The sequence below is a fragment of the Pteropus vampyrus genome, unplaced genomic scaffold, assembly GCF_000151845.1.
Source record: "Pteropus vampyrus isolate Shadow unplaced genomic scaffold, Pvam_2.0 Scaffold2, whole genome shotgun sequence".
Lineage (NCBI taxonomy): Eukaryota > Metazoa > Chordata > Mammalia > Chiroptera > Pteropodidae > Pteropus > Pteropus vampyrus.
In genome coordinates, this window is record NW_011888783.1 from 11,551,535 (window position 1) to 11,569,327 (window position 17,793).

Genomic DNA, 17,793 nt, shown 5'->3' on the forward strand with positions numbered 1-17,793 from the left:
AGCTGCTCACCTCATGATGGAGGAAAAGAAATGTGCTTAAGCTAAAGTGTAAAGGATTTTTGGTTCGACATTCTAAACAATAAAGATTGTTCAACATTGATTTAAATTGTGTTATCTTATCCCTGGTAATACTGAAAAATGACTTCACCACAAGTGAGTCAGAGATGCTCTTGTACAAAAACAAAGTGATAGATCCATGACATCTTCTTACCTACAGTGTGGTTTGTTTTATGTTTTAGTATTTCAGAGAAATTTCTTACTTAAAAGTATAAAATTTTCCCTTAGACTCTTTCCTCCTGCCCACCATTCCTTTTTCCTCACATGCTCTGTAATTTTGTGTCACCACTTTCAATGCTTTGTTTCCTCTTTAGTGTTAGGATTCTGTTGTGGATGCATTAGAGGGCTTCCTCTCAGATGAATGATATACCTGCCTCTTAAACATATTCTAAAAGTGGGATACGTAATTGATTCATTTCATTTTTTTTTTTTTTAATTCCACAAATTGTTAAATGCTAGGCACTGTGCTAAGCCCTGGAGATTCAAAGTTGAATAAGGCATAATATCTTTCCTGTTGGGATTTATTATGTAGTGGGTTGAATACAGATATGTCTACAATATAATAGAAATATGACATAATGTATTAGCAGAGAAGGGAGTAAGGAATTTTGTCTCATGAGGGTAAGTCTATCAACAAATATGCCCACAGATCACCTTGCAGGGGGGCACATTAGTAGATGAGGTGGAGTTACTGGTCATTTGTTACTGAGAAATGCTTTAGACCAACCTTGATCCTCCTGGCTCAGATGATCATTCCTTGGTAAGGCCACTTTTGGCAGCTACTTCTCGGTAACATATCCATACCACAGGAGACAGAGCCCAAATTTCGGTACACAGATACCTATGTCTACCACATTATGTCGTGAGGATTTGAAGATTAAATTAGGTGATAAATGCAAAAGCACCTAACAAGAAAGAAACAGTCACTTAAGAAATGTGTATTTAAAAGAAAGGGAGAATTTCTCCCTTCAGTAGCGTGGAGGAAAGTAAAGAAGGTAAGTTTACGGATTAAAACAGGTTTTCGAGACGTTAACGACCAAATATAATGTGTAGACTTTATTTGTATCCTAATTCGAACATACCAACTCTAAGATGACTATTTTGAAGCAATGGCAATAACTGGGTAACAGATGAAATCAAGAAATCATTGGCAATTTTGTTATGGTGGATTTGACTTTGTAGTTATGTAAGAAAATGTCCATCCTTTTTAGAGATGTATGCTGACATGTGCCTAAAGTCTGAGATTTACTTTAAAAGGCTTCTGTGAAGCTCAATGATGTAAATGTAATAAGTTCTTGATATTAAATCTGGGTGATGGCTATGTGGAGGCTCATTGACTTATTTTTGCTATTTTTGCAAGTGTATGAAAATTTTTATAACTAAACTTTTCTACCTTCCCTCTCCCAGTGAGCTACTCATGACTGGATTGGTGGTTTATATGTATAACTGTTGGCAGCATGCAGGATTTAAGTGGAAAGAAGGAAATAATGTGTAACTGTGAAGTTTAGAGCTAAAAAATGTATATATAGTATTTATTTTTACGTGCAAACTTAGGTATAACCTTTCAGTGTGCACTCCCTAAAGCAGATTCCTGCTTAAAAACAAGGAGGTAGATTTCTTCGACTATAATTATAAACAGGAACCATGCTCAGAGTTCATCAGCAGAAAGAATAATTTCACTGGATATGATTTGTAACAGTCAAAAAATGTCGCCGTGAACATAGCTGATTTTTAATGCAGTGTCTTAAATCTCTTATTTATTCCTGTTCATCATCTGCTGAATCATATTTAAAACATTAAGTAGTATAGTCTAATGAAGTTTATGTCTTTTAAAAAAGTTTTAGGAAGAAAAGGGATTAATTTTAGTGTTTTATTTTTCCTTAACATAAAATGTAGATCCATTTCTTTTCCAACTTAGATTATGTAAAAGCTTTGGAGATGAATTTTCAAAAATCTGAAGATGAGTTTTCTATATTGAATAATCAGATTTGGAATTAAAAGTTACTTGAGATTAACAGTTTGCCTTTTTTTTTTTCAAAATGTTTTATCTGCTTTTAGAGTTTTAGCTCTTGGATGTCAGATTAAAATTCTGAAGCATGTTCGATTTATCTCAGAATTGAATGTCAAATCCAAAGAGAGATATTTATAACCAAGTTATGTTCAGGCAAAAGTCAGTTTCCAGACATCAGTTTGGATGATTGTAAAGCTCTCATTCACAGTCAGATGTTTCCATCATTTTAAACAAACAAATTAAAGCTTTAAGATTGGATTTTATCAAACCAGCCATTTAATTCCCTGTTTATTATGCTTTGCATTTGCAGAGTATTATGAGTTTATAAGCTGCAATCAAATAATTATTTCTTTCTCACAGCAACATTCTGGCATTGGTAGTATTATCTCCATGTGACTGATGGGAAAATTCTAGTTCTAAGAGTTGAAATGACTTACCTAAAGTCATCCAACTAATTAGCTGCTCAGCTAAGAATTTTATTCAGTTCTTCTGACTCCAGAGTTTTCCATTATCCAATTTTTGTAAATAAGGAAACTGGTAAAAAAAAAAAAAATAACTTACATGCATTCTAGAGCTCTTTACAAGATTTTAGTTAATGGGACATTTGCTCTTACAAATCCTCAAAGTGGATAAGAGAATTCATATACTAATTTTTGACAAATTTTCGGGTAAGGAAATACAGCACTGGCTCTAACAGAAACAGCCAGCTTTTAAGAGAAATAGCTTTATGAGTGTTCCTTTACACACTGGTACCTTAAATGAGGGTGAAAGGTGCGCTGTTTTTTTCCTCATTGAGGTGTAATTGACATAACATTTATATTAGTGTCAGTTGTACAATATAGTGATTCAATATTTGTAAATACAGTTGACCTTTGAACAACACTGTTTTTTTTTTTTTTTCAGTAAATATATAGTGGGCCCTCCATATGTCCAGGTTTCACGTTTGTGAATTTAACCAACTGCAGATCAGAAACAGTTTTTTTTCCATCTGAGGTCGGGAATTCACAGATGCAGAGGGCCAACTGCATGCATTGTTCTACGCTATTTTATATAAGAAACTTGAGCATCTGCAGATTTTGCTCTCTGAGGGGGGTCCTGGAACCAATCTCCCATGAGATACTGAGGGATGACTGTAAGTTTTGGAGGAATCAAAAGTTATACCTGGATTTTCAGCTGTATTGCAAAATGATCACCACAATAAGTCTAGTTAACATCTGTCACCATACATAGTTGCAAAATTTTTTTTCTTATGATGAGAATATTTAAGATCTATTCTCTTAGCAACTTTAAAATATGCAGTACAGTATTATTACCTATAGTCACCATGCCGTACATCCCCTCGTGTTTTTATGACTGGAGATTTGTATCTTTTGATCCCAAAAAGTGGATGAAATGGGCTAAGGGAGTCAAAAGATGTGCTTTTAAAACAAATCATTAGTTGGTATTTAAACATGAAATGGGATGCCTTTTTTATTAGACTACGTTGCTGAATTTCACGTGTGTGACAATAATATCTGATAATCTTTATATTATCATAACTAGCATAAACAATTAGTTGAGTATAATAACTGAGGAAAGTTAAATGATGCAAGAACTATTGAGTGAAATAAAGATGGATAATCTTTATCATTATTATACTACCATTATCATTTCTATAAGAAAGAGGTGTATTTGCATTAAGTAGAATGAATAAATTATTAAATATAAAATATTCTTATAGGGGAAGGTGGAATAAGTAGATAAGTTAGATTTCCTTGAATACATCTTTTTTGCAGATATGATTTGGAGCAATGTGTTTAAAGTAATTATTTAAAACATTAAACGTAAAAAGCAATCCCTAAAAGTTAAAAGGAAAATGAAACAAGTAACTTATGTAACAAATTGGTGGCATAACCATATAGAAAATAACTTCTTAAAACTTTAAATCACAGTAATTTGACTATCCCTACTTAGGGGTATACACCCTAAGAACAAAAGTAACACAAGCAGAGTTGAAATTATTTACTGTAAATGTGTTGTTGGGGGTAGTAATCATATTGTGATCCTGAGACTAGTATTGTGAGATAAAACTGATGAGTAATTATGTTGGTGTCCTTGAGGATGGGAATTTAAGACACTGGAGAAGGAAGATAAAGATGAATATCAGTGAAGATGAACGGGGTTAATAGAAACCTTGTAGTCTTGAATTTGAATTACAATATCAGTATGAACCTGTGATGCATTTTTTAAAAAGTATTTTCTGGTTCTGTACACTGAAAAGGCTTAGAAAGAATGACTAATTGCATAACGATGAACAGCCCTAGCCCCCAGACTGTGGTATCTAAATGCCATTTCCACCTAAAAGGATCTAGGGTCCTTGGAGAAATGGTTATCAGGAAATGAAAGATGATATGGAAAATGAGGAACTAAAGACTACTAGATTTGTGTCAAGAGGACTCAGGAATTAAATTGAATGGGCTCTTACAAAGCAAGGAATAATTTGATCATCAATAGAGTAATATCTGTAAAAGATTAAAACGCATCAGATATGTTCAAACATACAAGTTTATAATGATACCAAAAAAAAAAAAAAAATAGACCTCTTAATGGTCACCTGTGCAGGTTGCTAGCAAATCAAACTCAGTATTTTGAAAAAAATGCAGGAAAGAAATAAAGCAATTTTCCAGGCTTTTCAGGAGATCAAGAATTGATGAGAGTCTTTTTTTGTAGGACTGTACTAGCTAATAAATGAAGAATGAATGATAGAATATTTCCATTTTGCAGTAACGGATCCAGGTAATTCCCACCAAGCAGCTGCCAAAGTCACAAAAAGGGAGACGAAAAGGCATCGTGTGCTTCCTGATGGAAGTCCACAGTATAATCTGAGGCTTTACTCATGATAAAGATTAGACCTCAATTTGATCAGGCCTCTAGATCTGATTACCAGTTTTCAGAAAGAAAAGAAAACCAGAAGAATGCATTAAAATACACCAAAGGGATGCAATCAGGAAAGTCTAGACTGTGGAGAGCTCTAACATACCAACACTTTGGTTTCCGCAGCAAATAAATTGAAATAAAAAAAAAAAAAAAAACATGAAGGGGAATTGTAGAGTAAAATAGTCTTAAAAGGCATATCAACCAACTGTGGTGTAGGGGCCTTATTCAAATCCTGATCCAACAAACTGTTAGATTAAAAAAACAAACATGCATATGACAGTTGGGGAAATTTGAATGCTGAGTAGATATTTGATGATATCAAGAATTATTAACAGTATTGACATATGACACCAGTACTGTTTTTTTTGTTTGTTTGTTTGTTTGTTTTCATCCACATCTTTTAGAGATACCGAAATACTTATGGGTGAAATGATACTATTTCTGGAATTTGCTTCAAACTAATTTGTGGAGTGGAGAAATGGCAGATGCAGCACAAGATAATATTTATCAAAACTGAGGATGAACTATACTAATCTCTCTACTTTTGTTTATGCTTTAAATTTTTTATAAGATAAAAAAGGAGTATCACTTAAGATCAATCTCAGAGGTCATATCATAGAGATAAGTAATCATTTATTGGAATAATTATTATTATAAGAAGGACTTTAGGTCTAGAGCCATGCCACCCTGAAGAAGACTGATCCCGTCTGATCTCAGAAGCTAAGCAGGGTTGGGCCTGGTTAGTGCTTGGATGGGAGACCACCTAGGAAGACCAGGTGAAGTAGGTGTAAAAAATAAAAAATAAGAGATTGTAAGCTGACAAGGTCCTTGCAATCTGTGAGGTCAACCAAGGGTTGCCTCGCCTAAAACAAAACAAAACAAAACAAAAATAAGGGCTTTAGGTTGGGGATTTTTTTCACCCCATTCTTAAAAGTACATTCATAACAAGATGTAGTTAACATTTATTAAGTATTAAGTTATGTGCAAAACAGTTATTCTAGTCACTTTATGTATGTTATCTTGCTTCAGATTTACCAGAATCCTCTGAAGAAATTTTATAGCCTTCACTTTTCAAATCATGCTAAGTGATTAAATACCTTAAAACCAAGACACAGCTAGCAGAGGATAAAGGCAGACTTGCAATGCAGCCCTTTTGGCTTTCAATGCTGACATGCTATCCCTACTGTGTTCAGTCTGAACACTTAATAGGGGAGATTTTGAGTGAAAATGTCTGCTGTTTTTTATATATATCCATTTTCTTGATCACCATTCTTTGCCCCAATTCCAGTCTTTTGGGGAAGATTGTAATTTGCATGTTAACTAAATAAGAGACTCCAAAACTAGTTAGCCTGCTCCATGGAAATACTAGCCACTCTTTGAATATTTAATGAGGCAAGCTATTTCCCTTCCCCACAAGATGGCAAATTTGATTTTAATATTCTTCTTAATGAATTGTTCTGAGGCAGTTTTCCCTGGTATAGTGTATTTGCATGGTTCGCTGCTGGAAGGAAGAGGATAGATGTTATATCTTAAGGTATGACCTTCTCATTATCATGTATGTGCCCAAAGGAGTGGGAAACCCACAGTAAATGAGAAACAGCGTTTTCAGTTCTAAGTAATGGAGACAGCCCTTGGATAAAACTCTGATGTTCTGTTCCCAGAGGAGATAACTCCCTCATCTAAGAGCCAGGGAAGCTGATAAAATCTTTTAAAAGGTGAATGCTCAGGTTGTCTGTGGACTGTCAGAACATTTTGCATAAGTAATCTCCAAGCAAGGAAATTTAAAATCTCAAGTCAGTTAACTCTTTTGTAAAGTGACCCTCTCCATTTCTGGGAGCAACTATAATTTGCGATCATTGAAGCTGTATTGGTAAAATAGCAGCCCAGGAGGCTAAAATAAGTTTTTGTGCTTCAAAATTGTAGAGATTTGGGAAACCTTAATTGAGCCAGGCATCTTTTGTCTCCCACTTCATTGAAATGGAAGCAACTCAGACACTGTTACTGAAATTAATAATACAATAAAAGCATAATGAAGCTATCCTTTAAGGAAGGTAAAAGAAATACTAGGAATTTTAATTTCTAGTTAGCCTGTGATTATTTAGATATTGGCTACAAATTTCTCCAAGACTGGTATAAGAGTACATGTCCTTCAAACTTAAAATTAGTCATTTTCCCCCCTTTTCCATGGGTGGATTTTCCTATACGCCCAGCAAGGATAACTAAGTTAAATTCTTCATCATTTCTGTCTCATGGAGGAAAAAGGGAAATAAATTTAGCATGGTCCTTAGCAGTCTGCTCTCTGGTTTAAATCTGAAAATTATTATGCCCAGAAATGCTTCTTACTTACTATATAGTTTTTGAACAGTTTCCTGATATGTGGAAGGTCATAGAAATTTTTAATTAAGCTAGGGATTGCTCCATACTTTAAAATATGGTTACTTTTATCAAAAAGTTAATGTTAGCTCTCTGATACCATTTATAAAATTTATATGTCCCTTATTAAGATCTTCCAATACAAGTCATGACACCACTGCTTTTCATTTCTAAACATTTGGTAATAATCCAATTTAATAATTTTTTAAAAAAAAGTTTGTTGACTCATAGAATATGAAAAAATTGTTAAAGAATGAAAATTGGAATTTCCTTCTGGACCTTTAAATATATCTAGACTTTACAGTGTTTATACTTTATGGTCTTGAGGGAGAAGCTATAGCTATCTCTTTCTATAATATTTATAGTCTTGCTGTATAAGAGTAATTTATATAAGATTTAGCACACAAACCACAGTGTAGCCATAGATGATGGCGATGGCACTGACACCCTGTAAAACTCGCCACCACAGTTAACCAGACATTCTCATCTTCCCCCACTCCCTTTTTGCCTTCAGGAGCTGATCTCACCTCCCACATAATGACAATGATGGAAACCATCTGGGGTAAGTTCCCTCTTATGCCTCCAACTTTCCCCAGCAATTCTATGCCTCCAAATCTTCCTTCTCAGGCTTTTTCTTCTTGTCCACCATATTCTACGTTCCATCCTTACTTCTTTCTTCTGGGAACTCACTGCTGTAGTTATCCCTCTTTTCTTAATTGCAGGCTCTTTGTAGTCTATCTTCAAAGTCCTTTGAGTCATTCTCTCTAGAACACATTTTCAGTTGCCCTCAACGGCCTCTTCCTTCTTAGTCAGAATCCTTTGATGTGAGATTTATAACTATTCTCTCTATTTCTTAATCTCTCATTCATTTTCTTTTTAAACTCCCCTCCACACAGCCTCCTCATTACATACTTTTATAACTTCAAGTCCTATTTAGGCTGATGACCCCCCTGGCTTATTTTAAGCCATTACTTTTCTCTGCGTTTTAGGCTCAATTTCTTCTCCTTTACATCTGCCCAGCAATATTCCTATCTCATTCAAGATGACTCTTGAAGTCATATTGCTTCTTCTTGCCTCTATTCTGATTGTAGATTCAATGTAATTTAGCCTAAAATTCTGAACACTGGTTTTTTATTTCTTCAATAAAATTTTAAGTTTCTCAAGACTATAACTTATCCTTCTTTATTCCACCTCTTCTCCCCAAAAGATCTAGAGAAATAGCAAGAGTCTATTGGTTCTTAAATATTAGAAGTCTATAAATATATTCTTTTGGGGAGAAAAACTCATTTCAGTGACAGGTAAGTGATAGCATTTCAGAGCTATTGCCCTACAAAATTGTAACTTTTTAATTATGCTCTTTAGTACGTACTCATTGATCCTTTTTATTGTATGTAGCATTTTATTAGGTAATAGAGTTTCTGTAATTAAATTTTAGAATAGTCAGATATTTTCAAAAACTGGAAATCTGTTTACAAAGCTAGCCATGACCTAGATACATTATTAGGCTAAACAACACAGGAATGGGTACATAAATAATAAGTGTGCTATATATTAAGTGTATAAATACAAGTGAAGTTTAGGTGGACATAATGGTAAGATGTCAAGTTTGGGATGATATTGAGTTAACCAGAGTGATTTCCCTGGGGGAGATGGATTTCAAGTAATTCTGACTTAATATAAAAACAGAAGACTGGCTCAGTAAGAACAGCTTGAGTTCAGGATCAAAGACAGAAGGCGCAGAAAGGCAGAATGGGGGATAAATCCAGAAATGCAGGCTTAAATTAGAAAACAGGCTAATGTAGGCTTAAACTAGAAAACAAGATATTGTTCTTCCCTCATCAAACTAAATTACTGTCATATCTATGTTATGTCATTTGCTCATATAATTGGTAGCATTGGCATAATGGTTACACTTCTCATTTTGAATTTTAAACTGAAAAATAAAACGATTGCATGTACAAAACATTACTTTCTACCTTCGGAACTGTTCTCTCATCCCCGCTCCAACATTCTTTACCTTTCCCCTTCACCTGTGCACACTGCTGACATCTGTCCCAGCTGCCTGCCACTGCAGGTTGAAAACCAGCTTTGGCTAATTTAGATTCCTTGATACAATCTTGTATCTCTGGTATGTGGTAGCACTCCCTGAACAGAAAGGCGAATACAGTGGAAAGAGCCTGAAATTTAGAGTTAGAAAGATCCAGGTTAAATTATGATTTTTCCACTCATTAACACTTGAGATCACAAATTTTCTTATCATTTTGGACTTTTTCTCATCTTATGTAAAAAAAAAGAAGGATTAATTTTTTACCTTAAAGTTCATTAGGAGGATTATGAGAAAATGTGTTGCAGATACATAGTCCATTTCCTGCCAGGTAGGTGCTTCTCATCATTGTTTTTCCATGTGTGGTCCTTAGAACACTTGCATTAGAATCACTTAAAATGCAGATTCTCAGAGTTGTCCTAGGCCTTGTTTAATTCATATTTATAGAGATCAGCTTGAGAATCTATATTTTAAGCAAATATACCATGAGTCTTTGGCACTTTGAATTTGAACATCCCTGGGCTATGTATTCATCTTCCTCTCTTCTTCCGTATTTTCTTTTTTTCCTCTTTCTTTCTCCCTCCCTTTATCTCCTTTAATATAGAATATACATGAGGTATATCCCTTGTCAGATTATTTTCACCTTTCAGAGTTTGATTTTTCTCTTATGTAAAAATAAAATTGCCTACTTCAGTCGCTGCGTTAAAGTAAATTATTGAAATGATATCCATCACTTAGAAGAGGCACACACGCAAATAATAACTATAATAGAAATAATTAGAGTTGTCGTAGCAGTCCCTGTTTATTAAGAACAAGATGCAGTAATGTTCATGTGTGGCTTAACGCAAAGGTAAGTTGTTCTGGGACCAGGACTAATGTGAAGTGAAGAAGGCACTTGCCATCGGTGCATATTTTAGGGCTTTAAGGAGATGCCCAAAATTTAGTAATCAATATAAATAATATTTTATTTCAGTATTTCAAAAACATCAAAATTGATTTTAAAAATCCATGATGGAGAGAATATCAAAATTTTAAATTAAGGTAAGGTTAGTATTAAAAAAGGTTTTTCTTTGGTGATCAGGTTCCAATATGGCTTGCCACATCACTGTTACTGATCTAAAATATTGATTTAACATATGGTTTATCTTGATTATTGAAATTTTTGATGCTCCTGTAAATTCCACACCTGAGGCAAGTGCCTCACTTATCTCATTGTAGTCCTGGTCCTGGCTTATCCTTATGCTGAATCATTTCAGTGTTTAATCAGCTAATACAGAATGATCCATTTCCATTCACATTTTGCCAGAATCTCCACTTAAACTTTTAAGTGACATTTGTACAAACACTTTATATTTGATATAGATTTTTGAAATATTCACATTTTGATAATGTCAGTATGAGTGTTAGGGATTCAGATAAGTCTCAGAAAGAAGCATCATTTTTGCAAATGAGTGTCACTGACAGACTCTGTTAGAGAAAGAAGTAGCAAGACTACAAATCTAGTTTTTGAAGCTCATTTCTCATTGTTCTCAATAAGGACTAGAAAACTAGGAGTCAATAAAAAGGAAAAATGTTCAAGTGGATCAGAATCAGCCTGGCAAGAGAAGTGATCGTGGAAGGAGATTTTTGTATAATTAAATGTCAGTGTGCATTTTGAAATATTGCCTGCTGCCTCCCACTCAATCACCAAGTGAGATGAGAAGGAGTATTCTCTGTACAAACCCAGAACTGACAGTAGCACTCGTTAGGTTTTCTGTGAAGGATGAGTTGTAGATCAGAAGGTTCAGAGCCGATCATTTTTCCAAGGCAATAAAATATTGCCAACAAATTAAGTTAGACATTATAATTTCCTCCTATAAGAAAAACAAATAAACAACAAATAAAAACGAAGCTGTATAAATTTTTGGAATTTTGGAACAGGGAGGCATTTTAGAGGTCATCTAGTTCATTCTTCTCTCTTTACAGAAGAGGAATTTGATGCCCAGTTGAATGCATAGTTTCTCAAGGTAACTCAACTCTCAGGTGACTGACAGAACTGTCACTTGCTTCCACATGATGCTAGGAGTGTTTGTTAGGTTGAGAAGCAGATGAGAGATGCCATAGGCAGTGGTAGTTGTCTCCTGTTTCTTGTAGGCAAATGGCTTGGAAATCTTTAGATCTGATGTGGCGGGCTGGGAGGTAGAGAGACACGTGGATAAATAAATACTCAGGGCCAGCTGGACACCTGAGTTTATTAGCATTCCAAAATACTTTCTTTCTTTTCCATTCTACCAATTACGCAGATTCTAAATACTGAGAGTCTGCAGGGGTAGAGCTTGGACATATGGAGTTTTGGTAAACGCTCCCTGGGTGTTTTTGATGTGCACCTGTATTAAATCCAGCTGCACTGGAGATTCATTTCATTTTGACAAAGAGGTCTTTATAAATAACAACTTAATATGAATTAATTCAGGGGTAGGCTTGAGTGAGGATGCAGAATGAAGCATAAAAATCCTAGAAAAGTAATCTGAAAAGACAAGAGAGGGAAATTCTTCAAGAGCAAATATTGCCTCTTTTCGATTTTATTCAACCAGTGTAAGAATGGAAGGGAATTTTCTGTCTTTCTCTGCTCATAACCAGACTAAGCTCGCAAATGCTCCTCTTGGAGCTACAGGAATCTTACTATATGAACCTGATGTCCTGGGACATAATACTACATTATTCATCATCACATAGTGATTTCAAAACAAAAATTGTTTTTTATTTTATTTTTCTAAACTCGAATGTAGAGAGTTGAATTAATCACACTCCTCAAGTCAGAGCATGCTTTCACTCATCACTGGTTAGAGAGTAACTTCTTCCTTGTATTTATTTCCTTTTATTCCCATTCCTCTCCCTCCCATCCCCAAATAGGCAAACATTCTTGTGTGTATGGCATGAATTCTTTTAAAACTATTTTCCAACATACTATGAATGTGTTTACCTTTTTTTTTTTTTTTTTTTTTACATTCTTCATTTGAGTCATTGAGGTGAGAGGAAAGAGAAGAAAGTTTGATAGATGTTTCAATGCAACTTTGGAGATTGAAAGATGTTCTTTTTAAAAATGCTTAAGGTCCTCGCTTAATTTTTCTTGGTGGTAGAATACCATATGAACTTCACTTGTTGATGTGAACATAGTGTTCCAAGAATTCAAACTAGTAAAGCCAGTCTAGCCTAGGTAGTTTGTACCTACCATGCCTCCCTAGGTGCAAAAGATGGTTGATTGCTAGCTACCTATAAATCAAAAATACCAATACCTGTCCCATTTATGTATTTGAAAACATGAAATTGATCTGCAGTCTGTTGTAGTCATTGGTAGATAAAAGATTTAGAGTGGCTGAACAAATTGTACGCAAGCTGTTCTTTTTCGAAGTTTTTTCTAAGTATAAATCAGAGTAATTTTAACAACTTCATCACTTTGAAATTAAGACTGTCTAAAAATAGTTTGGGGAATGTACTTCATGAACATTTTATAGAGTGAATTCAGCAATTACTTTTAGGGGCAACAAATTAATTTGACTTTCCCTATTTTTCTAGTTTTTTTTTTTTCTATAATAAAGTCAAAATAGTCATTTCTTTCAGGAGGAGAGTGAGAATACAAAGACTTTAAATGTCATCAAATGGAACATCACAAGCAGTGGAGATATTTGGCCAAGAAACATTTTTAAAGATCAATTTTAAAAGAGCAAAAGACCATTTAAAAGAAAATCATTATGGAAAGAACAGGTAGTCAGAAGTGGCAATAAATTAAAAGTTCAAGCAAAATCAACTTTCTTGTCATCAGACTCATATTCTGCACATCCCTTTTTTATGTCACTGTTACCTGCCTTCTCTATATTCCTTCAGTTCCAGCTAGCAGTGGAGTGATGACATAATGAACCTAGAGGTTCCTCTTTCATTTGAAACTTGGAGGATTGGTCTCTCTTCCACATTAGGACACTGATTTTCAACAAAGCATTTTCTCCATTTCTCTTTTGGACAGTTTCTGATTTTGACTCATAATCAAAATCTGACAATCTCAATTCCTCTGCTATTTGAGTCTTCATGGCCTGTTCTCATCATCTTTTATATACCTGACTTTCCTCTCAGTAATTGGGTCATCTTCTGCCTGTAGTACCTTTGGGATTAATTTCTCCAACAGGGCTTGCGGGGTCATTTCCTGGCAGCCATATCACACCCACCAAAGCTGTCAGCTTTTGAGTCTTGACCTGGTGTTCTAAATTCTTAAGGGAGTCTTGGGAATTGCTATTTTCTTCTCTTGTTTCTAAGTCTGTTACACTTTCTGTGTGCTTTGACCCAATAGAACACAATCCCTTATCCAAATCTATCTTTGTTCCTTATTAGTGGCAATAGCTTGTAATAGGGTAACTACAAAGGAAAGGTAAGAACCTGCAAAGGCCAGATAAAATTACTCATAGTAGGTTCTGGCTTCAAACTCACCGATGTCTTCATATTAACTATTTGTGTGTTTGCATGTGTGTGTGTGTGTGTGTGTGTGTGTGTGTGTGTGTGTACACATACAGCATTGCATTTTTAATTATTCCAGATGAAGTTTTAAAATATTATAACTGCAGAAGAGAATGAAAAATCACAATTATTGTCAAAGGTAATACTCTTGTATGTGAAAAAGTAATCATCAGAGATGGAATCCTTATTGTAAAGTTTGTATTCTATTTTTGAATACCTACAGATGTTAAAATGTTGTATCTGCAGCACAATTAACACAGCTTCTTTGACTTTTGAAAGAACAAATGATAAATGATACCTAAGCTTTGTTCCAGTAAATTAATGATAGCACCATACCTTTATCTGACAGTTGCTCAGGGTTTCACAGCACTTCATCTTTTAACTTTCAGAATGGTGATATAGACAAACCTTGAGTACCCAATTTTTGTAGGCGAAATAAGGAGAGACAGTGACTGGAAAAGCTAGATGCAGATTATTTACCAGATGTATGTCTGTTCCTCTAGGGTCAGAGCACGAGAAAGGAAACTGGGTGGCCCTGTCCTCCTGTCTCTGATAAGATTCCACAGGAATGGTCTTTGAGATATAGCCTAGTCCCTTTCAACAGGCTGAAGAGAACAGTTCATCACCACAGTCATTAGGAAGGAATATTCTACTAGTGTCTAACAAGAACCTTTCCTGCTTTATTTTACCCCCTGTTCCACGACTGTCGATGTAACCACCTACCAGCCATTTACACATTGTTCTCTATGCCCTTGACCACACTAAGAGAGATTGTTTTGGCTTTTAGCCTTGTATGCTTTCTTCTTCTTTATGCACCATGTTTTACACTATACTGGTAATTATGAAATAACGGTGGTCCCCTTTTATCCGTGGCTTTGCTTTCTCAACCTGTTACCCATGGAAATATTGAAAGGAAATTTTCAAAAATAAACAAGTTTTAAGTTTTAAATTGTGTGCCAATCTGAATACTGTAATAAAATCTCTCATCATCCTGTTCTGTCCTGCCCAGGAAAAGAATCATCCCTTTGTCCAGTGTGTCTATGCTGCGACCTATTAGTCACTTAGTAGCCAGTTATCATATTGTCTAGATATTGCAGTGCTTATGTTCAAGTAACCCTTATTTTACTTAATAATAGCTCCAAAGCCATTCACAAAACTTTTATTATAGTGTACTGTTATTATTATTTATCGTTGTTAATCTCTTAGCCTAATTTATAAATTAAACTTTATCAAAGTATGTATGTATAGGAAAAAACATAATATATATAGGGTTCAGTACTATCTTTGATTTCAGGCATCCACTGGAGGTCCTATGCTGTATCCCCCGTGGACTACTTTAGTATAAAAATTAAGAATTTCTATAACATAGGGCAGGGAAAGATTTTTCTAAGCTAAAGGCAGTGGTCATTAATGAAAAGACAGGTTTAATGACATTAAAATTAAAAGTTAAGTACATCTGAAAATAATCATGAACGAAATGAAAGGTAGGTTAAATAGAAAAATATTTGCAATATATGAGACACCGTGTTAAGCCTTTTAATATACAAAAAACTCTCTTAAAATCAATGAGACAAGCTTCAATTGAAAAAATGAAAAAAACAAAGGCCATGAATAGAAAATTTACAAATAAAAGCTGTAATACATAGTCAATATGCATATGAAAAACTGCCCAATTATGTTAATAATCACATAAGTGCATTTCAAAATGTGCTGTGCTGTTCAGATGGACTGAGTTCTTTCAACAGCTTCTCAGTGTTGTTGAGGGTGCAGGGAAATAAAAATTCTCATATATTACTGATAGAAGTGTAAATTAATATAGTTTATCTAGAAGTCATATTGTCAATATGTATCAAAAGTGGACCTAGGAATTCTGCTTCCCAGAATTTATCCTAATGTAATAATCATGGATATTGCCTACTCCAAAGCCATGAAAACTTTCTTTTACCTTTTCCTTTAAAGACTTTACTATTTTTCTTGAACCATTTAGATCTGCAGTCCTTCTAGAATTGTTATATACTATGAAGTAGAGATCAAGATACTTTTTTCCAACTGGGTATCCAATCAACCCATTTGATTTATTGAAATGATTATCCTTTCACCACTACACTGTCATCTTTATCATATATCAGGTGACTCTACATATATATGGCATATGGCAGAGAGCAAATGGAATCTGGCCTTCCCCATTACTAAGAAGACTGTATAGCCCAGGCAAGAAATATTGTTCTTTCTTACAGCTACAGGTGTACCATAGATAGAATACCACAACCTGAGTGTTAAAATCAATATTTATCTAAGGTAAAGCCTAAACCTTCATTAAAAATAACTTTTGTGATACAGAAATAGAAAATGGTATCATATTATGAGTTTAAATATTATTTAATTATTATCTCCTTGAGGTAATAATTTTGAGGGAGCAAAGCTGGCCTTTTGCTTTTTGTGTGGTGTGCATTTGCTCTCCACTGTACTGCTGAATAATTGACTACAGGTTACTTATCTATTCTGCTCGTGATAAACACATGAATTGTTTCCAGTTTTGGGCAACTGTGAACATTCTTATCTATGTCTTCTGGCACACTTGTTCAGGAATTTATGTAGATATGTGCCTGTGAGTACAACTGCTGGGTCATAGGATTTTTTTTTCCCCACCCTAGTTTTATTGAGAAATAGTTAACATACCTCAGTGTAAGTTTAAGGCATACAGCATGACAGTTTGATTTACATATACTATGAAGCAATTGCAACAGGTTCCGCTAACATCCATCATTTCATGTAGATACAATGGAAAAAATAGAAAGAGGAAAATTTTTTCTCATTATGAGAACCCTTAGGGTTTACTCTCTTAACAACGTTCCTATTTATGATAGAGCAGCATGAACTCGTCATCATTTGGTATGTTATATTCCTAGTACTTATTTATCATATAGCTGAAAGTTTGTAACTTAACTACTTTTCTCCAATTCCCCTTCCCTCCACCTTCAATCTCTGGTAACCATATATTTGATCTCTTTGTCTATGAGTTTTTTGTTGTTTTGTTTTGTTTTTGTTTTTGTTTTAGATTCCACATATAAGTGAGATCATACAGTATTTGTGTTTGTCTGCCTCACTTATTTCACTTAGCATAATCTTTTCGAGATCCATCCATGTTGTCACAAATGGTAAGATTTTCTCATTTTTTTAAGGCTGAATAATATTCCATTGTGTGTGGGTATGTATATCCCATTGTGCGTGTGTATGTATATGTTCCATTGTGCATATATATTCCATTGTATGTTTACGTATATTCTATTATATATAAACACACACACACATGCGCGTGCGCACACACACACACGTACACACAGACCATTGTATATATACCACAAGCATCCATTGATGGACACTTACGTTGTTTCTATGTCTTGGCTATTATAAATAATGCTGTTATGAACGTGGGGGTACAGATACTTTTTCAAATTAGTGTTTTCATTTCCTTTGGATATATTCCCGGAAGTGAAAATGCTGGATCATATAGTAGTTTTATTTTTAACTTTTTATGGATCCTCCATGCTATTTTCATAGTGACTGTATCAATTTTCAATCCCACCAATAGTGCACAAAGGTTCTCTTTACTTCATATCTGTGCCAGCATTTGTCATCTCTTGACTTTTAATGATGGACTTTTTAACAGGTGTGAGGTGATATATCATTATGTTTTTAATTTTCATTTCCATAATAACTAGTGATATTGAGCATCTTTTCATGTACCTATTGGCCTTTCATATATCTTCTTTGGGAAAATGTCTATTCAGATCCTTTGCTTGTTTTATTTGTTATTGAGTTATATGAATACTTTATATATTTTGGATATTACTCCCTTACCAGATATATGCTTTACAAATATTTTTCTCATTCCATGGGTTGTCTT

General features: G+C 34.4%; 1 protein-coding gene and 1 pseudogene across 3 annotated transcripts in view; both read left to right on the forward strand.

The window, feature by feature from the left end:
* The window catches only part of ZNF385B (zinc finger protein 385B), a 360,527-nt gene that overhangs the window by 57,344 nt on the left and 285,390 nt on the right, over positions 1 to 17,793 (forward strand). The window lies entirely within an intron of this gene.
* LOC111739405 lies at positions 5,654 to 5,772 on the forward strand (annotated as a pseudogene).